Genomic DNA, 25565 nt, shown 5'->3' on the forward strand with positions numbered 1-25565 from the left:
GAGGGATTTTTCAATGTTTTTTGTTATACCCTCAGCCATATGGTTAGAAAGGTATATATAACGTTGTTTACCGAAATAGCGGTTTTAGACCCTAGGTGCGCACGATAACTCACGAGGGGAATATCCGATTTGGCCCAAACCTAATATTATTATAAAACTTAAATTGAGTTTGTAGATGGGCAATATCGGGCCACAAAAGGGTCAATTGAATATCCATGAAGCTCATAATACTCGAAATTAACATCCGATTCCATTCAGACTTGGTACATATCAATATTTCCATCAACACAAGATCTGTTATAAAGATGGAAGAGATCGGACAATTTTCTTCTGGTACCTCCCCCACATAGGTCAAAGATTTCAATTAATAATTATAAAATCCGAAGTAAGCATCCGGTTCTCTTCATATTTCAGACATCGCATTATTTCTACTAATACAAGATCTGCTGTGAAGAGGGGAAATATTGATCCACTCCTTCCGGTATCTTCCAAAGAAGGGTCAAAAATTTAAAAATCCACGAAGCTAATAAAATGCGAAATATAGATTCGATTTCATTCAGACTTATTAGATCTTAATATTTCCTTTAGCACAAGATCTGTTGTAAAGATGGCAGAGATCGGACCATTTTTTTTGGTACCTCCTTCACATAGGGTTCAAGATTTTGAAAAACAAAACGCTCAAAGAAAGCGAAATAAGTATCGAACTTTCTTCAAACATTTTTGCCAAGACAAGGTCTGTTGTGATGAAGATCAAAATTTATAATATGTGAGCAATTTTTAGGTGTGAAACGTGAAATCGGATGAAGATATATATGGGAGCTACATTCAAATCTGAAAGGATCTCTTTAAAAATTATCAGAGACATTTCTATGCTGTATCTGATAGATGGGACCAAATATCGTTGTTGTGGAGAGCATTTTAGGGGTGTGAGGGACTGAAGTACAAAATTTTAACCGATTTTCAAAAAATTTGATACACTTTCGTTCGGGCTGAATTCGCTCGTCCGTACCAAAAACCATTCAATTCGGACTTATATTAACAATTTGGTCCGCAATACATTTGAAATCGGATAAAGATATATATGGGAGCTATAACCAAATCTGACCGAATATCGATAAAATGTACCAAATGTATTTCCGAGCTATATTTTATGTATTTTCCCAAATATCGTTGTTACGGATATTACGGCATATTACTGCTGTGGAGGACAAACATAACAAACCGAATAAGCAATATATATGGGAGCTATAGCTATAACTGAACCAATTTCCACCATATTTGACATACTTGCTTCTTGGCTCAACCTGGTCGTATGTGTCAAATAACATCCGAAGATATATATAAATTTTGACAGATTATCTCCAATTTCAATAAGGTTTGTCCTTGGGCCAAACCAATAATTTGTGGAAAATTTCATCTCGATCGAACGAAAATTTCTGCGATCTATTTATTGTATTTATTAATTCCTGGCGCTCAGGTTGAATTTGGACTTTTGATGTATTCTGGGACCTAGAATAGCATTTAATGGCAAATGATATTGTTTTCCAGTTAAAATTGTGTTGTTGTATAACCGTAATTAAACAACGAGACCTACAACTGACGCAAATATTAGGATTTGCAAAATCAGAGCAAAATTAGATGATTGCTTCCCTTTGAAAAAATTATTTTATTTTGCAAATTTCGACCGTTTGTGTGTGAGGTACCAGAAGGAGAGGACCGATTTTGCCCATCTTAACACCAGACCTTGGGTTAATATTAATATTGGGATGTGTGAAATTTGAAGACAATCGGAATCTTACATCACATTTTATGAGAGTTGTAATTATTGTCCATTGTCTGATATTGTCCATTTTCACACCTGACCTAGCACTAACGCAAACATTAGGATATGCAAAGTTGGAGTAAAATCGGATTATCCTTTCTCATTCTGTGCAAAAAATATATTTTTTGAAAATTTCGTCCTTTTGTGGGGTAGGTACCAAAAGGAGTGGACCGATATTGTCCATCAGACCTGGGGTTAACATAAATATTGGGATGTGTGAAATTAAAAGACAATCGTTCTCTTACATCCCATTTTATAAGAGTTGTAATTATTCAAAATTTTGATCGTATGGACTTGATGGAGTGGACCGATATTGTCCATTTTCACACTTAACCTAGCAATGACGCAAATATTAGGATATGCAAAGTTGGAGCAAAATCGGATTATCCTTTCTCTTTCTGTGTAAAAAAATATATTTTTTGAAAATTTCGATCTTTTGTGGGGGAGGTACCAGAAGAAGTGGACCTATATTGAACATCTCCGAACTCGATCTAAGTTTGACAAAAATAATACGATGTACCCAGTTTGGACCAAATCAAATACTCCCTTCGAGAGTTATCGTGCGCACCAGCCAGCCAGACAGACAGACGGACGAATGGACGGACATCGCTAGATCGACTCCAAATATTCCGAAACGGAGTTGGTCCAAAGAGTCCTAGGGTCTAATACCGTTATTTCGACTAGGCACGTTTTGACCGTATGAGGGTATAAAAATTATATTCCCCTTATTTGAGTTTCCCGAAATACACTCACAGGCTTTTACTTGTGGTCAAATCTCCAATTCAAGGCCCAATCCATAATTTGACTCAAAATATGCAGAAATAAATACGAGGCGAGTATCGTTCTGTTGAAAACCGTAATATCCAAGTGCTATTCCTCTGAGTCCAAGATTTCCATAAGTTTCCGAATTTTGACAAGATGCTGCCACTTATGTCAGCCAGTACTTGGTTGTTGTCCAGTAATATTTACTCTCAAAAATAATTCGGCGCCGACAGTGCCGTACTTAGCACATTTCCGTATGACGCAGGATACTCAGTCTAAATAGAGTTATAATGAAAACCATAATAAGATGTGATATAGCGACACGTTTCTCTCTATAAAATTCCACTGAAGATAACTTCACTCTGAGGAATTTCAATAACAGCCTTGTGGTGCAATGGGGGACACATCACAGACATAGACATTTTTTTACTGAACTCTGACGACCAAGAAAGCGTGTGCCCACCCCCCTTTTCTCACTTACCCACACTGCAACAAAAGAAAACGAGCGAAAAAAAACATCCAACAAAGTCTCTGTGCAATTTACTGAACGCAAAGAAAGAAAGAAACATCAAAAATATCGATTTGTTTTCTGTTTGTTCGCAACTTAGTCAGACAAGCCCGAAAAAACAACGAACACGAAAAGCAAAGAACAAACAGAGCGTAAAGTTGATTTTCAATTTCGCCATTTATTCGGGTTTCCATAGAAAAGTAAACAAATCTCAAACTGGTCATAATCTCATAACATTGGCTATGCCCAAACGGATCCTACTTTTTTGTTGTCGGTGAGGATTTGTTTTTTGTTCGATGTGATTTGCGCCAGCGATTTCGATTGCTTGTTTTCCATTTAGATAGGTTCTCAATTCATTTCTTAGCGTCGTTTTATGACTTTGTCTAGTACTTTCCCATCTCTGTCTTACTGTGTCATTTTGCCTATTGAGGCCTGGACACATTGGTATTGGATTTTATGATTCTAGTGAATAATGGAAAGCTAACGAAGTCTTTTTTTTGTTGATGGGAAAGCAATGGTCAGATAAGTTGGGAAATTAGGAAATTAGTTTTGTGGCCAAAAGTCTCCGTTAGCTCGGAAATCGAAATTCGAATGAATTCCATTTTAAGCTAAAAATAAGTAAAAAAACATTATGACCCACAAATACAAATGTTTAGACAAATCAGTGAAAAAATGTGGCAAAAACCATCAAAATACCGAATATCGGGAGGTACCGTTTTATGGGGGCTATATCAAATCATGGACCCATGCATGCAATGTTTCGCCACCGGAGCTGGAACCCATTATGACCAACAAATACCAATTTTCAGACAAATCCGTAAAAAATGTGGCAAAAATCATCAAATTACCGAATATCGGGAGGTACCGTTATATGGGGGCTATACAAAAACGTGGTTCCATACATGCAATGTTTCGCCACCGGAGGTGGAAACCATTATGACCCACAAATACCAATTTTTAGACAAATCCATGAAAAAATGTGGCAATAATCATCAAATTACCGAATATCGGGAGGTACCTTTATATGGGGGCTATACCAAAACGTAGACCTATACATGAAATGTTTTGCCACACGTACAGAGACCCGTTATGACCTACAAATACCAATTTTCAAACAAATCCGTGAAAAAATGTGGCAAAAACCATCAAAATACCGAATATCGGGAGGTACCATTATATGGTACCAGACCGATATATCTCATTTTCAATACCAACCATCCTAGACATAATGCGAATTGCTCTGCAAAATTTTGGCGCTCTACGTCAAATACTGTGGGCTGTATCGTGATTTCAACAGACAGACGGACATCGTTAAATCGACTTAGAATTTTACGCTGATTATGAATATATATACTTTATGGGGTCTTCGACGAATATTTAAGGATGTTACAAACGGAATGACAAAGTTAATATACCCTCCTTACCAAGGTGGAGGGTATAATAAGCTATGAAGAATTAAGCTAAAATCGTCAATAAAGGGGCCGCAATCTAACGTTTTCTTATTTTGTGAATGGTAACATTCGGTTCATATCTAATTTCAAAGATAATTAGTTTTATCTTTCCGCCGAGCGAATGTGGTTTTGTATTCGACTGAGCTGGAAATATGCGACACTGTTTTGAAAATAGTAGTAATGTTAAAAAAGTTAAAAAGAAGTAAGTTCGGCCGGAACGGGACCATTTGGAACGAATTTGTAAATTTTCAAAAAATTAATTTTTTTAAAAATTCTGTTAAAATTTTAAAAATACCAAATATAGCCGTTATATTGGGGTCTATATGACGTGGACCTACATATGCATTGTCTGTCATAAGCCATTACCATATTCAAATTCGAAACTTGAAATAAACGGTGAATAATGTAGCTTAAATCATAAAAATATCGTATATATTGAGGTACCGTTATATCGGAGCTGTGCGAAGACCTGCACCTGCAGGGGGACTGTAAGAATACGTGGACCTGCAACAATTTTCTGTCTTAGGGTGTAGTATCCATTTCGAACTTCAAATACCAAATTTGAAGCAATTCCGGTGAATAATGTCGCTGAAATCATAAAAATACCGAATATCGGGAGGTACCGTTATAAGGGGGCTATACGAAGACGTAGACCTGCACAGACAATTTTCCGTCGTAGGGTGTTGTATCCATTTGGAACATCAAATACCAAATTTGAAACAATTCCGGTAAATAATGTCGCTAAAATCATCAAAATACCGAATATCGAGAGGTACCGTTATATCGGAGCTGTGGGAAGACCTGCACCTGCAAAGACAATTTTCTGCCACAGGCTGTAGCATCCATTACGAACTTCAAATACCACATCTCAAACAATTTCGATGGGAATTGTACCTAAAATCGTCAAAATACCGAATATCGGGAGGTGCCGTTATATGGAACCTATACGAAGACCTGGACCTGCATAGACAATTTTCTGTCACAGACTGTAGTTCTCATAACGAACTCCAAATACGTAATTTGAAAACAATTCCGGTGAATAATGACGTTAAAATCATAAAAATACCGAATATCGGAAGGTAACGTTATATGGGGGCTATACGAAGACGTGGACCTGCACAAACAAATTCCTGTCTTAGGTTGTAGTATCCATTTCAAACTTCATATACCAAATTTTGAAACAATTCCGGTGAATAATATCGCTAAAATCATAAAAATACCGAATATCGGAAGGTACCGTTATATGGGGCTATACGAAGACGTGGACTTGCACAGACAATTTTATGTTTTAGATTGTAGTATCCATTTCGAACTTCATATACCAAATTTTGAAACAATTCCGGTAAATAATGTCGATAAAATCATTAAAATACCGAATATTGGGAGGTACCGTTAGATGGGGGCTATACGAAGATGTGGACCTAGATGACCCATTTTTTGTCTTTAGCCGTAGTATTTATTATGAACTTTAAATATCAGTTTTGAAACAATTCCGGTAAATAATGTCACTAATGTCATAAAAATACCGAATATCGGGATGTACTGTTATATGGGGGCTATGCGAAGACGTGGACCTACATGGCCCATTTTCTGTCTGAAGACGTAGTATTTATTACGAACTTCAAGTACCAAATTAGAAACAGTTCCGGTAAATAATGTCGCTAAAATCATCAAAATACCGAATATCGGGAGGTACCGTTATATGGGGGCTATACGAAGACGTGGACCTAAATGGCCCATTTACGAACTTAAACTGCCTACTAGAAAAATAAACATGTGTGCAAAATTTTAGCCATCTATCTCAATTCATTCGAAAGATAGCGTGATTACAGACAGCTAAATCGACTTAGAATTTTACGCTGATCAGGAATATATATACTTTGTTGGATCTGACATGAGTAGTTCGAAGAGTTACAAACGGAATGACAAAGTTAGTATACCCCCCATACTATGGTGGAGGGTATAAAAAAGAAGTGAAGCAACGTCAACTCCGTATGAAAATATGCAACATTTCTTGGCGTCCAAAAAATCCGCAAGCATACTTTGAAAAGTTGATACAATCTAAAACGAGTTATTGTTCCAGAGACAAAATAGGCCCCTCTTTTCTTCGATAATGAGGAAGGAGTATCCGTTACGTTATCAGACCATATTGAACTAGTGTTTGTTTACAAAAATTGAAGAGGAGAATATTGGCAACATTTGGTTTCAACAGAACGGTGGTACAATCGAAGCTACAATTGTATTTGACGGACATAGTGACGGACCCGCTACTAGCATATAGTGATATATCTATGTCAACATTTACCTTTACTCTCTTTCCACATTTCTTTCTCCCCCTCTCTTTTAGCAAAATTGAAATCATTTTTACTGTAGGGGACATAATAGGCTACTGTAGCATAAGATTTATGACTAAGAAATGGGAGGGGGATAATATGGAATACTGTAGCACTAAGAAATAAGCACGAAATGGAAAATATGGAGCATTTTCTCTGGCTCTGCCGCAGTCTTTCGAATCGGGTGCAATGACGTAGAAATGCTTTTGAATTACAGATACTTTCCACAAAATTCTGAGTGAAAAGTGATTTCTCAAGAGACCCTAAGTGGCTATATGTCATTCTATAACTATACTACCTTTTTGCACTTTTTACACCCTCCACCATACATAGTATGGAGGGTATATTATGTTTGTCATTCCGTTTGTAACTCATTGAAATAATCATTTAAGACCCTACAAAGTTTATATATTCTTCATCGGGGTAGAATTCAAAGACGATTTAGCCCTACCCAGCACGTCCGTCCTTCCGTCTGTTGTAATCACGCTAGAGTCAAAGCGAATTAAGATAGGAAGCTAAAATATTGTACAGATCAATCTTTTGCCAGACAGGTCAAGTTCAAAAATGGGCAATATTGATCCTCGATATCGTATAGTATCCATATGACATTACCTCCTAATATTCGGTGTTTTGATGACTTACACGTCAATGGAATTGGCTGAAAATCGACCTGAAAAACTCCTTGTAAGCACTTATTACTTTGACAAAAAATTGTGTTGATAGGTCTAGTATTGGATATAGGCCTTATATAACGGTACCTTCTACTTCGGTGACTTTAGATAACTCCATTGAAAAATGTGGCTACAATACCCTTTTCAATAGAGTTATCTAAAATTCTACACATAAAGCTATTTGTGGATACTTTACCCACAGGAAGAGAACTGTCTATATAAGTCCACGATACTGTATAAAGCCCATATAATGGTACACCCAAATATTCTGCGTTGTCATTATTTTGGTCAAATTTTTCAATGGATTTGTCTGAAATCTGATTTGTAAAGTTCTTAATAGGCACTTATAAATCTGACAAAAAATTGTGTAAATAAGTCTACTATTGTAAAAAGCCCTCATGTAACGGTAACCCCAGATATTCGGTATTTTTAGCGGTTGTAGGCACATTTTTCAATGGAATTGTCTGAAATTGTGCAGATGTATTTCATTTGGGGTATTTTATTTATTGAAAAATAATTGACTATATAGTTCTGGGATATATTATAGCCCTCATATATATCTGTACTTAACGATTTTGATAACTTTAGCCATATTTCTAATGCATTTGAGTAGAATACGATTTGTTAAGCTCTTAATGGGTACTTAAGAATCGGAAAAAAATTTTGTAAATAGGCCATCAACTGCATATATCTCCCATATTAAGGTTTTCTCAAATATTTGGTATTTTTTATTTTCGTAATTTTTTTTTATGGAATTGTCGATATAGGCCGTATTGGCTCTTCAATGCTCGATATTTTGATGTTTTTAGTCAGATTTTTTATACCCTCATCCATATGGCTAGAGAGGGTGTATATCATTTGATGCGGGTAAAACGTGCCTCATCGAAATAACGGTTCTAGACCTTAGGTCTCTTGGGACCAAATGCGTTTCAGGACATCTGTCGTCGATCTAGTGATGTCCGTCCGTCTGTGTGTCTAATGGGCAAGAAAACCATCGAAGAAATCATCCGATTGGATTCAAACTTGGAACATTGTAATATTTTTATCAAACTTAGATCGATTTCGGAGATGGGCAATATCGGCCTCCTCCTTCTGATACCCCCTCACAAAATGTCAACATTTTCAATAAAAATAATTTACTGCACATAAAAAGAAACGATAATCCGAATTTGCTCCAACTTTGCTAATCCTAAAATTCGCATAAGTGCTGAGACAGGTGCGAAATGGGACAGTATTGGTCCACTCCATCAAGTAGCTCCCCCACAAAGGCTCAACATTTTGAAAAATTGCAACTCTTACAAAATGTGATCTAAGTGTCCGATTGTCTTCAAATTACACATATTACAATATTTTGACTAACCCAAGGTCTGGTATGAAGATGGAATACATCGGTCCATTCGTTCTGGTTCCTCCCTCACAAAGGTTCAAAAATTTGAATAATCATGAAGATTATAAAACACGAAATTAACATCCGATTTCATTCAGCCCTGGTACATCTCAATATTTCCATCAACACAAGATCTGTCATAAATATAGTAGAGTTCGGGCCATTTCTTCTGGTATCTCCCCATATAGGGTTCAAGATTTTGAAAAACAAAATGCTTTTGCTAACGCAAAATATGTTGTGAAGATGATATATATCTGCCAACCCATAAAGGGTCACAATTTGCATTGCTTATATTTGTCTTCTTTAGAAATCTGATATGAATATGTAATTTATCGGAGTTTATGATTTCGCATTAATTTGGATATAAATGTTCGATTTTTTTGTAATTTTGACCATACCAATATTTTTATCTGTATTAGATGAAGTATGGAAATGGAATACTTTGGACCGCTATATCTGACACCTCACGCATATTTCCACATTTTCCAAAAATTTGCTCATATCTCATATAAAGTATAGAAAGTAGTAGATAAAGTCCAAACTTGGCACGTTGCAATATTTATATCAGTCTTAGGTCAGATACGAATGGGTCAATATTGGCAAAATGTTTCCGAACCTCCCCCATACAGGGTCAATCGTTTGAATAATCATAACTCAAGGGTGGGGGTATACAGGGTGAGATAAAAAAAACTGCAACCAACTTAAGGCTGCTGTCATTTCTAAGCCACTCGTCCGACAGCTGTTAAAATTATTCCAGTGACAGCTCATTATATTGTTTACAAGCCTACAAAAGCATTTTGGTGAGAATTGTGCAGAAAAAAAAGTTATTCGTGGTGGAATTCAAGCGTGGTAGTGTGATTTCTTTATATTTGGCTGGAAAACTACTAGTGGCTATCGTTAGAGCACTCCAGCATTTAAATGTGAAGAAATCTTTTTGTCTCGTACTATCGCTCGTTACCGTGATACCTGTAGCGTAGCCCGACGCCAAGAAAGTGGACGAAAAAAAAAACAACATCAGCAAAAATGGTGCGAAAAGTAAAGAAGCGATTTGATCGAAACTCGCGTCGCAGAAGCCGAAAAATGGCTCGTGAGCTGAACATATCGCAATATTCTATTCGGCAAATATTGAAAAATGAGCTCGGGGTAAAGCCACTGAAATTATAAAAAGTGCAAAAACTTACACCGCATCGGAAAGAAAATAGACTCAAAAGAGCTAAAGAGTTGCTTCGCTTGACCGAAAGTGGTGAACTGCCGAATTTGGTTTTCTCCGACGAGAAAACATTCGTCTTCCAGCAGTCTAGTTTGTAAACAAACCAAATGATCGTGTTTACTTGCCACAGAGGTCAGCTGAAAATGTGCACCTTCGGTTGGCCACCAGAACTCAAGCGCCGGCCATGGTGATGATGTGGGCCGCCATAACAGCCAATATTCACTCTCCACTCGTATTAATCGACTGTGGCATCAGAATAAATGCCGAATATTATCGCGAAAATATTCTGGAGGGTGTTTTAAAGCCTTGGGCACGCAAACATTTTTGCCACAGACCTTGGACATTCCAACAGGACTTAGCAACATCGCACTCAGCACGTTCCACCCAAGAATGGTTACAAAACGAGGTTCCTCACTTCATTTCCAGCGCACAATGGCCACCAAAATCTCCGGATACCAATCCTTTGGACTATTGTCTCTAGATTATTTTTGAAAGCAAGTTTGGTACTAAAAAAATACCAAAGTGTCGATCACCTCAAGCAAGTGCTTCGCCGGGAATGGACCAAAATACCGAAGAGCAATATTCGGGCAGCGTGTGACGTTTTCATTGGCCGGTTGAAGGCTATAATTCTTGCCAAAGGTGACCAATTCGAACAAATCTAAACTTATTCTAAAATTTGATGCTTCTTTTCGACATTTTTTGCTTTCATTCAATAAATTTAGAGAAAAGAATGTAAATATTTTGGCGTTTGACTTTGTTGCCGTTTTTTTATATCACCCGATCTTACTTGTTAATGAGGGTTTTCATTATAATGGTCAGCACATTGGTAATTTGATGGTTTTTTTTTTTTTTGACACATAATAAATAATAATCATCGTGCCATATCGATTATATTCTTCAAATTTGCCATTTAAAAAGGAAAAATATAAATAAATATCCAAAACAAATAATTTTACCCTAATAGTAATAGATTTTAGTGTTTTTTTACTTTTTCTTTCCTTTTCCTAATTTATTCCTCTATATGGGTTACCAAAATTATCACACTCCAAACTATTTTTCACAACTATTCATTCTATGCCCACAACAATGTTGGTTAGCTAAAAGTTTATGTTCAATGGTACCATTGCACCCACTGGATTTATATCGAACACGTTTAACGATACCTCGCCTGCTGTACGTTTTTTTTTCTCTTTCCCTCGGAGATAGTAAAAGAGCAGTAAAAAAGTGGAGATTGAAATCTTAAATTGGTTTCTGCATGAATGTAGGAACTACTGCAGCATTTGATGAAACTAGAAATCACATACATGTCTTTCATTAATATCGAGTGAAATATTGCAGAGCCATAAATTATTCAACAGGTATACTCTGGGACGTTGGAACATGTATCCATATATGATAACTTTTGTAGTCAAAACTGGTGCAATGCATTGTTTCTGACAGTACCTTAATGCCAACTGCAATGCTCATGATGACTCATATGTCAGTGGAAAAAGATTGACTCAATATATACATATATAAAGTAACGTATTTTAACTGAGACTAGAGATTTAAAGAAAGTTCCTTTGAAAAACTGAACTCTTGAAATTAAGGTCAATCAAATAGGTAGTGACGGTCAAATATGTAAGCTTTTTATACTGTCCATCATACATAGTATGGAAGGGATATTAAGTTCGTCATTGCGTTTGTAACTCATCGAAATAATAATTTTAGACTCAACAAAGTATATATATGCTTGATCAGCGAAAAATTCTAAGACGATTCAGCCCTGTCAATCCGTCCGTCCGTCCGTCTGGCGGTCAGATCAGATCAGTCTTTTGTGTGTAGGCAGGACAAGTTCGAAGATAGGCTATATCGGTCCACGACATCGAGTATCCCTCATATAACTGTACCTCCTGATATTCGGGATTTTGATAATTTTTTCACATTCTACACAAGAAGTTCTCTGTGAGTATTTTACCCCCTGAAAGAAATTTTTCTATATAAGTCCACGATATCGTATAGCCTCCATACAATGGTTTTTGATGATTTTAGCCACTTTTTTAATGGACTAGTCTGAAACTTCATACAAGGAGTACTCTCTGAGTACTTTACCCCCTGGAAGAGAATTATTTATACAGGTCTATGTTTTAGTATAGCACCCATATAACGCTACCCTTAGATTTTCGGTATTTCAAGGATTTTTGCGACAATATTCACCGGAATTGCGTCAAAAGTCGAAAGAAGTTGAAAAATTCAAGTTCGCAATGGGTACTACAACCTATAACAGAAAAATGTCTATGCAGGTCCACTTCTAAGTATAACCCCCATACAACGGTACCTACCTTTATTCGGCATTTGATATATAGCAAGATAGGTATAATATATATGTAAAATAAAAAGACCGCGGGACTGATTTTCACAATACGCATCAATTCGGAATGATTCCTTACCAGAAAAGTATAAAATCTGAAAAAATTGCGTAAAAGTATGGCAATAAAAGGTGAATATTATTTGTTACACTTTTTTGTCAATTTGACTTACACTTTTGAATTGTACATTTTCGATAGTTTTCCTACACCCTGCAAGACTATTTGTTGAGGGTATTATATACAGGTCGCAATTATCGTCCGATCCTTACGAAATTTTGCATAGGGTTGGGGTTTGGGTCAGAATTAAAGCAAATGGAATAAAAAATAAAAATTTTTTGATTTTGCTAAAGTGGAACTCATCTTACGTGTGAAATTGTTTTGATTACATAATAATACGATGGAGTGCATATAGTGAAAATTCGACAAATGCACCCGGTCAACAACCTAAGGGAAACCTCTGGGCAGAACTCCATGACATTATTTCAAAGACAAAATCTTCCAAAATGGATTTGGACATAAGGGGGCTTCCAACATGTTGAAGTGTTGTAGGGACTGACCGCACTGCGAAATATCCTTTGCTTACTTGTTATTCAAAATTTTGACCCTTTATGGGGGAAGTAGATGATGGCGTGGACTTATATTGTCCACTTTCATGACACTGTTGAAAATATTGGTAGTTGCTAAGTTTGGAGAAAAATTTGGATGATCGTAGTGCAATGTCCAAACTCGATCTAAATTTGGCAATAATGTTACGATGTACCAAGTGTGAATTAAATCCGATACACCCCTCAAGAGTTATCGTGTGCATCATCCACATCCATATATCAACCTTGTGACACAATCAATAGTTGTTATTCCAAATTCTCTAATCCTTTCCCAAAACCAAATGTAGTTCCATTAAATCATTTTTTTCATTCGTTAGCCCAATACCAAATATATAGTACCAGGATGTACTTTTCGTATAATTGTAGTACAAATATCCAAAACTATTTTATCTCTACCAACCTGTAATGACCCCAATACCAGCATTTCAAAATTCCAGCTAGATCTGTTCAATAAACTGTACCAAATTTAGTACCACTTAGTACAGTTCTAACACTGAGCACGCATTTCCAAAAACCCATCCTTATATCAACGCAAACCTAAACCAATTTCATCATCCATCATTATACCCTCAGCCATATGGCTACAGAGGGTATATATCATTTGATACGGTCAAAACGTGTCTAGTCGAAATAACGGTTTTAGATCCTAGGTCTCTTTGGACCAAATCCGTTTCAGGACATTTGGAGTCGATCTAGCGATGTCCGTCCGTCCGTCCGTCTGTCTGTCTGTCTGGCTGGCTGGTGCGCACGATTACTCTCGAAGGGAGTATCCGATTTGGTCCAAACTTTGTACATCGTAATATTATTGTCAAACTTAGATCGGGTTCGGAGATGGGAAATATCGGTCCACTCCTTCTGGTACCTCCCCCACAAAAGGTCGAAATTTTCAAAAAAATATATTTTCTGCACAGAAAGAGAAATTATGATCCGATTTTGCTCAAACTTTGCGAATCCTAATATTTTTGTCAGTGCTAGATCAAGTGCGAAAACGGACAATATTGGTCCACTCTATCAAGTACCTCCCCCACAAAGGGTCAAAATTTTGAATAATGACAACTCTTATAAAATGTGAAGTAAGAGTCCGATTGTCTTCAAATTTCACACATCCCAATAATTGTATTAGCGTAATATCTGGTGTGAAGGTGGAATACATCGGTCCACTCCTTCTGGTACCTCCCCCACAAAAGGTCGAAATTTTCAAAAAATATATTTTCTGCACAGAAAGAAAAAGGATGATCCGATTTTGCTCGAACTTTGCGAATCCTAATATTTGCGTAAGTGCTAGGTCAGGTGCGAAAATGGACTATATTTGTCCACTCCATCAAGTACCTCCACCACAAAGGGTCAAAATTTTGAATAATTATAACTCTTATAAAATGTGATGTAAGGAACTAAACGTCTTAAAATTTCACACATCCCAATATTTCTATAAAACTAAGATCTGGTGTTAACATTGAATATATCGGTCCACTCCTTCTGGTACCTCCCCCACAAAATGTCGACATTTTGAATACCCATGTGGCTCATTAAACGCCAAATTAACATCCGATTCCATTTAGACTTGGCACATCTGAATATTTCTATCAACACAAGATCTGTTATAAAGATGGTATAGATCGAACCATTTCTTCTGGTACCTCCCCCATACATAGGGTTCAAGATTTTGAAAAAAAAAAAAACGCTCAAATAAATAAGCATCCAACTCTCTGCAAATTTCAAACATACAAAAATTTTTGCTAACACAAGATTTGTATATATCTTCGAACCCCTTCTGGCACCTCACCCACACAGTGTCACAATTTTCAATAATTTTATCTGTCATAACTTTCGAAACAATTCAGCAATTCTTTACTAATTTCTATGCCCAAATATTTCTCGCAATAAGAAGTCTGATATGAATATGAAAGTTATCGAAATTAATGATTTCGCATAAAATACGGAATGGACAATATTGACCCATTCCTTCGGAACCTGCTGCATAGAAGGTCAAACGTTTGAATAATCGCAATACTAGCCAAAATATATTTAAATAATCTAACGCAGGCTGAGGGTATATATCTGTCGGCAATACCGACTGATACTTTTTAACTTGTTTTCTTAGCTGATATTACACTTTTTAGGCACAATAAATGTAAAATCGGATAATCATACATATGGGAGCTGTATCAAAATCTTAACCGATTTCTATATTATCGAAAAATTAGCAGAAATATTTCTATGCTGTATCTGATAGCTGACACCAAATATAGTTGTTATTGAGAGCATTTTACGAGTGTGAGGGACTTAAATTCAAAATCGGATGAAACATACATATGGGTTCTCTACCTACATCTTAACCGATTTTCACCAAATTAGACCTTTTTTTTTTCTTCCAGGGTGAATTCATTCGTATGTGCCAAAATACATCCAATTCGGACTTAAAATAAACATTTGAAGCACAATAAACTTGAAATCGAGAAAAAATATGTATGGAAACTATCCAAATTTGAACCGATCTCGATAAAATTTGACGAAGGTAGTGTTTGGTAGGTAATGTTTACAAGGGGGTAAGGCAGGGAATACCTAGGTTTTGGAAAGAGCCACAAATCCTCATCAGTTCCGAAGTTTCCGAAACCTTGGTATTCCCTGCCTTACCCCCTGGTAAACATTACCATCGTTCTCCACTAATAAACAAATGTTGTTTTTATAAAAACAACAATAAAGGGATAAAGCCTGATCATTTTGCAACAACAAATTACTACGGTATCCCGAACAAACAAGCCACACTGTTCTGTATTTAATATATTTCTCCGAATATCGCTTTTACGGAGTACATATTACGGCTATGAAGGACAAAAATAACAAATCGGATGAAAAATATACGTGTGGGAGTTATAGCCATATCTAAACCGATTTCGATCAAATTTGACTCGTCCATCCAGCCTATATGAACTAACATTACACATTTCGTGCACAGTAAAAAGTAAATTGGACGTCGATTTATATGGGAGCTACATCTAAATTTTGTCCGATTATCACCAATTTTAATAGGGTTCGTCCGTGAGCCAAACATATAATTTGTGCAAAATTTCATCTTAATCGGGCAATACATCCGACCTAACTTTTTTACAAAACAAGTAAAATAGTATCAGTCGGTTTTGCCGACAGATTTGGATTCTATCGACTACTTCTTGTACTTTATATGAGCTATGTGCACATTTTCGGAAATATGCGTCAGGTAACAGATATAGCGGACTGAAGTATTCCATTTTCATACTTCATCTAATACAGATAAAATATATGGGCCAATTTTATGCGAAATCATAAATCCCGACGAATTACATATTCATATCAGAATATCGTTTAAGAGAAATATTTAGATACAGCAAGTTGTTAAGAATCACCGACTTGTTTCGCAAGTTATGACAACTATAAGTTGGCAGATCTTGGGTTGATGAAAATATTGAGAAGCTCCAAGTCTGAATAGAATCGGATGTTAATTTTGCGTTTTATGAGCTTCATGGATACTCAAACTTTTGATCCTTTGTGGAGGAGGTACCATAAGGAGTGGACCGATATATCCCATCTTCACACCAGTAGAAATAATGGGAAGTGTGTAATTTGAAGAGAATCGGATGTTTATTTCGGATTCTTTGCTCGTTTTGATTATTCAAAACTTAGGTGTTTTATGTGGGAGGTTGTGTGTATCTAGAACTGACGTAAATATCAGGATTTGCAAAGTTGGAACAAAATCGGATTATCGATTCTCTTTCTGTGCAGAAAATATACATTTTTTTGAAAATCTCGATCATTTGTGTGGGAGGTACCAGAAGGAGTGGACCGATATATTCCATATTAATACCAGACCTTGGGTTACATTAAATATTGGGATGTGTGAAATTTGAAGACAATCGGACTCTTACATCACATTTTATAAGAGTTGTAATTATTTAAAATCTCGACCCTTTGTGGGGGAGGTACCAGAAGGAGTTGACCGATATTGTCCATTTTTACACTTGACCTAGCACTTACGCAAATATTGTGATTTGCAAAGTTTGAGCAAAATCGGATTATCGTTTTTCTTTCTGTGCAAAAATATATATTTGTTAAAATTTCGACCATTTGTTGGTGAGGTACCAGAAGGAATGGACCGATATATTCCATCTTAACATCAGACCTTGGGCTAATACAAATATTGGCATGTGTGAAATTTGAAGACAATCGGACTCTTACATCATATATTATGAGAGTTGTAATTATTCAAAATTTTGACCATTTGTGGGGGAGGTACTTGATGGAGTCGACCGATATTGTCCATTTTCACACTGGACCTAACACTGACGCAAATATTAAGATTTGCAAAGTTGGGGCAAAATCGGATTATCGCTTCTCTTTCTGTGCAAAAAATAAATTTTTTGAAAATTTCGACCTTTTGTGGGGGAGGTACCAGAAGGAGTGGACCGATATTGCCCATCTCCGAACTCGATCTAAGTTTGACAAAAATATTACGATGTATCAAGTTTGGACCAAATCGGATACTCCCTTCAAAAGTTATCGTGCGCACCAGCCAGCCAGACAGACAGACGGACGGACGGACGGACGGACATCGCTAGATCGACTCCAAATGTTCTGAAACGGATTTGGTCCAAAGAGACCTAGGGTCTAAAACCGTTATTTCGACTAGGCACGTTTTGACCGTATCAATCGATATATACCCTGTGTAGCCATATGGCTGAGGGTATAAAAAAGTGAAGATTCATATCAAACTTCAAAATGGTTGCAACAACCCAACCACGTATAAGTGTTATTTATTATCATACGCAACACTTATACGCCACCAGCTGTTGTCTTAGCATCATTTATCACCACATCTGAATGGCATTCAGAGCACACACGCACACACACAACTTTGCGGAAGTAAATGCCGCTTACGATTTCAAACATAACACAACATCCAACATGTTTGACTGCACACAGTACTGGAGTGTATAAAACGAAAGTATTATTCAATTGTGAACGCAGTTTCAACAAAGCGTTCGTGTGCTCAAGACGTAAACGGCAAAATAGCAAAAAAAGACAAACAATTGTGGAAATCTAAATAAGTTTGTTGTTATTACTCTAGAAAATAAAAGGAAAAATATAAAAATTTTGAAAAATCAGTCACATAATGAAAGAAAACAAAATAAAAATAATGTGAAATTTTCACAGAAATAAAAATCGAAAAAGTAATTCCATTAAACAAAGAGTTTGACACAATCACGCAAAAGGGGCAAAGCGAACGGGAGTGGGCGAAAGAAGAAAATAAAGTAAGTGCAAACAAATAATAACAACAACAACATAGACGGACCAAACGGAAGGAAGTGAGGGTGTAGACGGATACTTGTCTGCTAGCCAAGTTCCAGGCCAAAACAAGAAAATAATGAAAAGTTGTGAAGTTTTTGCGAAAGAGTCTGTTGTGCACCATCCGGTAAATATGTTAAATTGCAAATAACGTGCCACATTTCGTTTGAACGGGTGTGAATGTATGTGAGTGTGTGTATGAGTGTCGGTGCATGTTCGCAGTGCACCAAAGGATAACTGGAGCCATTGGAATTGCCAGAAACAAACAACATGCATTGCCTGCACGGAAACCTGCGACTGGTTGTCTGTAAAAGTTTAGTCATCCTTTTGTTTTCGATATCTTGAAATGTCGGTTTGTGCGCGTCTCTCTCGTGCCAAGCGTGCGAGCGAGCGGGGCACGATGAGAACGGGTGTTGAGCGGTTTCCATAGTTTGCGTGCTTGTTCAGTGGTACTTTCATTGTTTATATAGCCATCGAATGTTGTCATAGAAAACAACATTAAGTCAACAAAGGCAAAACATTAAATTTGTTTGAACAGAGACAACGATGAAAAGAAGGTGGAGAGAGACAGAAAAAAAAAACGACAACGACAACAACGTGCAGAAAAAGCGACAAAACAAACACCGGGGAATAAATACATCTGCTTACACATCGAAAGTGTGATAGTGTTAATAGGATTGGAGTAAACATGGAGAAATACGGATTAACCTTTTTATAGCTCATGGCCGAGAGGCCCATGGTGCCTGGGCCACTCGGGCAATAACTGTCAATTGTGGATAATTGTCATTGACCAAATAAGGATTATTATTGTGTGATGTGTATGACATGCCATTAAGATGATTGTGGCAGAAATAATAACTTAACCTAGACAGATGGTATTGTAACATTTTAAGGACATTATAAGGTTAAACATTGTGTAATTTGTTGATAAAAGTATGAACAGTGCAAAAAAAAAAAACAAATAAAAAGCTGTAAGTTCGCCCAGGCCGAACTTTGAATACCCACCACTATTTTGGACGAATCTGGAAATTTTCAAAAAATGAAATCCATTTAAAATTCTTTTAAAATCTTAAAAATACCGAATATCGGGAGGTTCTATTCTTTTTCAGGGGGTAAAGTACTCATAAAGACGTTCCTGTGTGAATTTTCAGACAATTCAGTTGAAAAATGTGGCTAAAATCATCTAAATACCGAATATCGAGGGGTTCCGTAATATGGGGGCTATACGATATCGTTGACCTATATGAATAATTCTCATCCAGGGGATAAAGTTCTCGCAAAGAACTCATTGTGTAGACTTTCAGACAATTCCATTGAAAAATATGGCTAAAATCATCAAAATATCGAATATGGGATGATGCCGATATATAGGGGGATATACGATATTGTGGACCTATATAGACAATTTTTTTAGGGGGTAAAGTACTCGCAATGAACTCCTTATGTAGCATTTCAGACAATTCCATGAAAAATATGGCAGACGATTTGATTGAAAAATGTGGCTAAAATAATTTAAATACCGAATATCGGAAGGTGCCGTTATAATGGGAATTACCATATAGTGGACCTTTATAGATAATTCTCTTTCAGGGGCTAAAGTACTCGCAAAGAACTCCTTATGTAGCATTTCAGACAATTCCAAGAAAAATATGGCAGACAATTTCATTGAAAATGTGACTAACATCATCAAAATACCGAATATCGGGGGTACCGTAATGTGGGGGATATATATACTTAATATACCCTCCATACTATGTATGGTGGAGGGTCAAAAAACATAGCTCTGGTTGGCACTTTGCCAATAGAAACAAGTTAAAAAGCAGTAAATTCGGTGGGCCGAACTTTGAATACCCTCCACCATTTGAAACGAATTTGGAAATTTTCAAGAAATAAAATCCTTAAAAAATTCTGCTTAAAATTTTAAAAATACCGAATATAGCCGTTATATTGGGGTCTGCACGACGTGGACCTACATAGGCATTGTTTGCCATAAGCCATTACCATATTCAAATTCGAAATTTGAAATAAACGTGAATGAAAATCATCCAAATATCGTATATAAGGAGGTACCGTTATATCGGAGCTGTGCGAAGACCTGGTCCAGCATAGACGATTTTGTGTCATAAGCTGCAGCATGTATTACGAACTTCAAATACGACATCTCAAACAATTTCTGTGGGAATTGTACCTAAAATCATCAAAATACCGAATATTGGGAGGTACCGTTATATGGAGCCTATACGAAGTCGTGGACCTGCATAGAAAGGCTGTAGGCTGTCTCAGGTTGTAGTATCCATTTCGATCTTCAAATGACAAATTTGAAACAAGTCCGGTGATTAATGTCGCTAAAATCATCAAAATACCGAATATCGGGAGGTACCTTTATATGGGGGCTATATGAAAACGTGGACCTACATGGCCCATTTACGAACCTATCCTGCCTACTGGCAAAATAAACATGTGTGCAAAATTTTAGCCTTCTTCAACAGACAGACATACACACCGACGGACATGGCTAAATCATCTTAGAATTTTACGTTGATCAAGAATATATATACTTTGTTGGGTCTAAGATCATTATTTCGATGAGTTACAAACGTAATGACAAAATGAATATACCCTCCATAGAATGGGGGAGGCTACAAAAAAAAACATCAATATATCGTATGGGACCTAAATAAATATGATATGAATATTGGGAACTGCCGGGTTTGGAATATATTGGGTCATTTTTATAAATTTTGAAAATGTGCGTTAAGTACAAAATTTGTTGACCGTTGTTGACCGAATATTCCATCTTTATAATACCGTCCTCCATAGTATGGAGGGTATATTAAGTTTGTCATTCCGTTTGTAACACCTCAAAATATACATTTTAGACGCCACAAAGTATATATTTTCTTGGTCAGCATAACATTTTATGCCGATCTAACGATGACCGCCCGTATGTTTACCTGTCCGTCTGTGGAAATCATTCTAGCTTCCAAATGAATTGAAAAATGTGGTTAAATTTTACTCAAATGTGTGTTTTTTCTGCAGGACATTTGGTATTGAAAATGGGCTACATAGGTCCACGTTTAGGCACAGCCTCCATATAGCTGTACCGCCCAATATTCGGTATCCTGATGATTTTAGAAACTTTATTCACCGGTAGTGTTTCAAATTTCATAATGATAGTTCGTAATGGGTACTACAACCTGTGACAGAAAATTTGTAGAAAATTGTATTTGCAGATCCAGGCCTTCGTATGGCCCTCATATATCCCCATATTCAGTATTTTGATGATTTTAAATAAATTATTCAAAGAATTCTTTCAAATTTCATATTTAAAGTTCTTAATAGGTAATACAATCTATGACACAAAATTTTCTATGTTGGTTCTAGAATGTTGCTGTACCTCCCTATATTCGGTATTTTTATGAAATTAGTTACATTATTTACCGGATGTGTTTCTAATTTAGTTCATTTGAAGTTCTTATGGGTATTTCAGTCTAAAAGAGAAAATTGTCTTTGCAGGTATATTATATCCACTCAAAATTGACCTACATGAAAATTGCTAGAACATCGAAGATTTGTATCCAATTTTATGCGAAACATAAATTCCATATTCATCTCAGGTTTCTGGTTGAGAGAAATATTTGGAATTAGAAAGTTGTAAAGAATCGCTGATTTGTTTCGCATGTTATGACAAAAAAAGTATTAAAAATGGTGACCCTTTGTTGCTGAGGAACCAGAAGTTTTCTGTTCTTCAAAATTTTGAAGCCTATGTTGGGGAATGGTCCGATCTCTACCGCCTTTATATAAGATCCTGTGTTGATAGGAATATTCAGATGTGCCAAGTCTAAATGAAATTGGATGTTAATTTCAAGTTTTATGAGCTTAATGGATTTTCAAAATTTCGACCTTTTTTTTTTGGGGGGGGGGAAGGTACCAGATGAAGTGGACCGGTATATTCCGTCTTAATACCAGATCTTATGTTGATGGAAATATTAAGATGTGTGTAATTTGAAGACAATCGGACTCCTACATCGAATTTTGTATGACTTATAATTCAAAATGTGGATTCTTTGGCGAGGAGGTAACCTGATGGAGTGGACCGATATTGACCATTTTCGCACCAGACCAATGACGCAAATATTAGGATGTGCAAAGTTGGAGCCAAATAGGATTATCGTTTCTCTTTCTGTGCAGAAAATATATATTTTTCATAAAAATTTCGACCATTTGTGGTGGAGGTAGCAGAGGTAGTGGACCGATATATATACCATCTTAACACCGGACCTTGGGTTACCATAAATATTGGAATTTGTGAGGTTTAAAGACAATTGGACTCTTACATCACATAATATAAGAGTTGTAATTATTCAAAATTTCTAACCTTTGTGGGGGAGGTACTTGATGGAGTGAACCAATATTGTCCATTTTCGGACCTGACCTAGCACTGACGCAAATATTAGGTTTTGCAAAGTTGGAGCAAAATCGGATTATCCTTTCTCTTTCTGTGAAAATAATAGATTTTTTGAAATATTGGACCTTTTGAGGTTGATGTACCAGTGCCGGAGTGGACCGATCTCCAAACTAGATCTAAGTTTGATAATAATATTACGATTTATTAATTTTGGGCCAAATCGGTTACTTTCTTCGAGAGTTATCGTGAACATCATTCAGCCAGACAGACAGACGGACGGATGGACATTGCTAGATGGACTCAAAATATCCTGAAACGGATTTTGTTCAATGAGACCTATGGTCTACAATCGTTTCTTTATGAAGCACTTTTTGGCCGTATCAGATTATATATAAATTATCCTTTTGATGATGTTATCCTTTAAAATCTGCTTTTTTGGAGGATTTTATATTCATTTCAACGAAGTGCAGCTTCAATCATCAAACATGTTTTTATACCTTACACCACATTGTGGTCAGGGTATTATGTCTTTGTGCATTTGTTTGTAACACAGAGAAGGAAGCGAAATATACCTCCTTTTGAGTGTCTGCATAGACTTACATTCTGAGTCGATTTATGCACGTCCGTAAAGGTCGCATTTATTGTCCAACCGAAATGAAAATTTGTATAAATCATTTGTTTGGCCCAAGACGAACTCTATTGGAATTTGCGATAATCGGTCAAAGTTTAGATATAGCTTCCATAAATCGTCGTCCGATTTGCTTATTATTTTTTACCAAATGCGTAATATTTGTCTAAATTGGGTGGAAATTGGCACATGCGATCAAATTAAGCCTTGAAATTAGAGCGTCAAATTTGGTGGAAAGCGGTTGAGATATAGCTAAAGCTTTCATATATATTGTTCATCCGATTTGTAAAACTTCTGCTCCACAACCGTAATACAGGGTTGCCCATATTCGACGGACCCATGACTCTTTGGATCCATTCCAATCGACGTGGCTTGTCCGCAGGCAACATTTTTTGCGTCAATTTTGTACGGGAACAAATGCAAATCAATGCGAATAATCCGTTGTAAAGTGGACGGAGCCATGCCCAAATGCTGAGAACGGCGTTTTTGGGATGTTCTTGGGGACCTCTCAACACTGGCTCGTACGGCAGCGATATTCTCGGCCGATCGCCTTGGTCGACTTTTATATGGCCTCTTCGGATTAGAAAGAGCCTTACCAGTCGAAAATTTTTCGTATAAACGCTTAATGGTGTTCTTAGAAGGCGCACTTCTCACATTTTTTAATGTTTTAAAAGCACGTTGAGTTTTCACAATTGACTTCTTTTGTTGAATGTAAATTTCAACTATTTCGCGTGGCCTGTATTGGTTCATGGTAAAAATCTGCTTGGACTGACGCTTCAAACGCGGTATGTCATTAAGCGATGTGACATCTCTGTCAAAAGTTATGGCGTTGCCAGATGGGTCCGTCGAATATGGACAACCCTGTATGCACTTTATAGTAACGATATTCGAGAAAAATATATTAAATGTAGCTCAGACATATCTTTGCCAAATTTTATCGAGATCGGCTCAGATTAGGATATAGCTCGCATATATATCTTTACTCGATTTAAATTTTATTACGCACCGAATGGTTAACATAAGTCCGAACTGAATGAACATACCAACGAATTTGGCCTGGAAGCGAGTGTATCAAATTTGGTGAAAATCGATTAAGATATACCTATAGCTCCCATATATATGTCCGATTTGGTATTTAAGGCCCTCACACCCGAAAAATGATCACCACAACAACCATATTTGGTTCCAGCTATCAGATACAACATTGAAATACCTCTGCTAAATTTTATAGAGATCTGTCCAGAGTTGGTTATAGCTCCCATAAATACTTTAATCCACGTTTTCACGTTTATTGGGCCTTAAAAGTGTAATATCAGCTCAAATAAGAAGGTTTCAGTCCGTCAATTACGAGGAGGATATACTTCCAAGTATTAGTTCCTTTCCGCTTTTAATTATATCTGCTTTGAAGCCATAATATGCATTCAAAAACGATCATAAATTTTCCTTAAAAATGTTTATTTGTTATGGGAAGCTCTACTGGTGTATTGGCGTAGGGTATCATTAAGTCGATTTTAGGCCTTTCTGGACTGTTTTTTTTTTTTTTGTTAAAAATTCTACTTTCTTTGTTTGTCTCCCACAAAATGTGAAGACTTTTTATACCATCCACTATACTATGGAGGGTATATTAACTTTGTCATTCCGTTTGTAACTCCTCGAAATACTCATGTCAGACCCATTATTCACCAGAATTCACCAGCGACATTATTCACCAGAATTGTTTCAAATTTGGTATCTGAAGTTCGAAATGGATACTACAGCCTATGACAGAAAATTGTCTGTGCAGGTCCACGTCTTCGTATAGCCCCCATATAAAGGCACCTCCCTATATTCGATATTTGGATGATTTTAGCGACATTATTAACCGGAATTGTTTCAAATTTAGGATTTGAAGTTCGTAATGGATACTACAGCCTATGACAGAAAATTGTCTGTGCAGGTCCACGTCTTCGTATAGCCCCCATATAAAGGCACCTCCGTATATTCGATATTTGGATGATTTTAGCGACATTATTCACCAGAATTGTTTCAAATTTGGTATGTGAAGTTCGATATTGATACTACAGCCTATGACAGAAAATTGTCTATGCAGGTCCACGTCTTCGTATAGCCCCCA

The 25565-nt window shown here is 36.6% G+C and overlaps 2 protein-coding genes across 2 annotated transcripts in view; one reads left to right on the forward strand and one right to left on the reverse strand.

Annotated features, from left to right (window-relative positions):
- The window catches only part of LOC131801042 (uncharacterized), a 65402-nt gene that overhangs the window by 23052 nt on the left and 16785 nt on the right, over nucleotides 1-25565 (reverse strand). The gene's annotated exons all lie outside the window — the stretch shown is intronic.
- The window catches only part of LOC101897009 (tyramine beta-hydroxylase), a 106785-nt gene continuing 99239 nt past the window's right edge, over nucleotides 18020-25565 (forward strand). The window contains exon 1 of the mRNA XM_059119132.1: nucleotides 18020-18382. The gene's annotated coding sequence lies outside the window, so the exon portion shown is untranslated. The remainder of the gene's footprint in view (nucleotides 18383-25565) is intronic.

The sequence above is a fragment of the Musca domestica genome, unplaced genomic scaffold, assembly GCF_030504385.1.
Source record: "Musca domestica strain aabys unplaced genomic scaffold, Musca_domestica.polishedcontigs.V.1.1 14, whole genome shotgun sequence".
NCBI classification, from domain to species: domain Eukaryota; kingdom Metazoa; phylum Arthropoda; class Insecta; order Diptera; family Muscidae; genus Musca; species Musca domestica.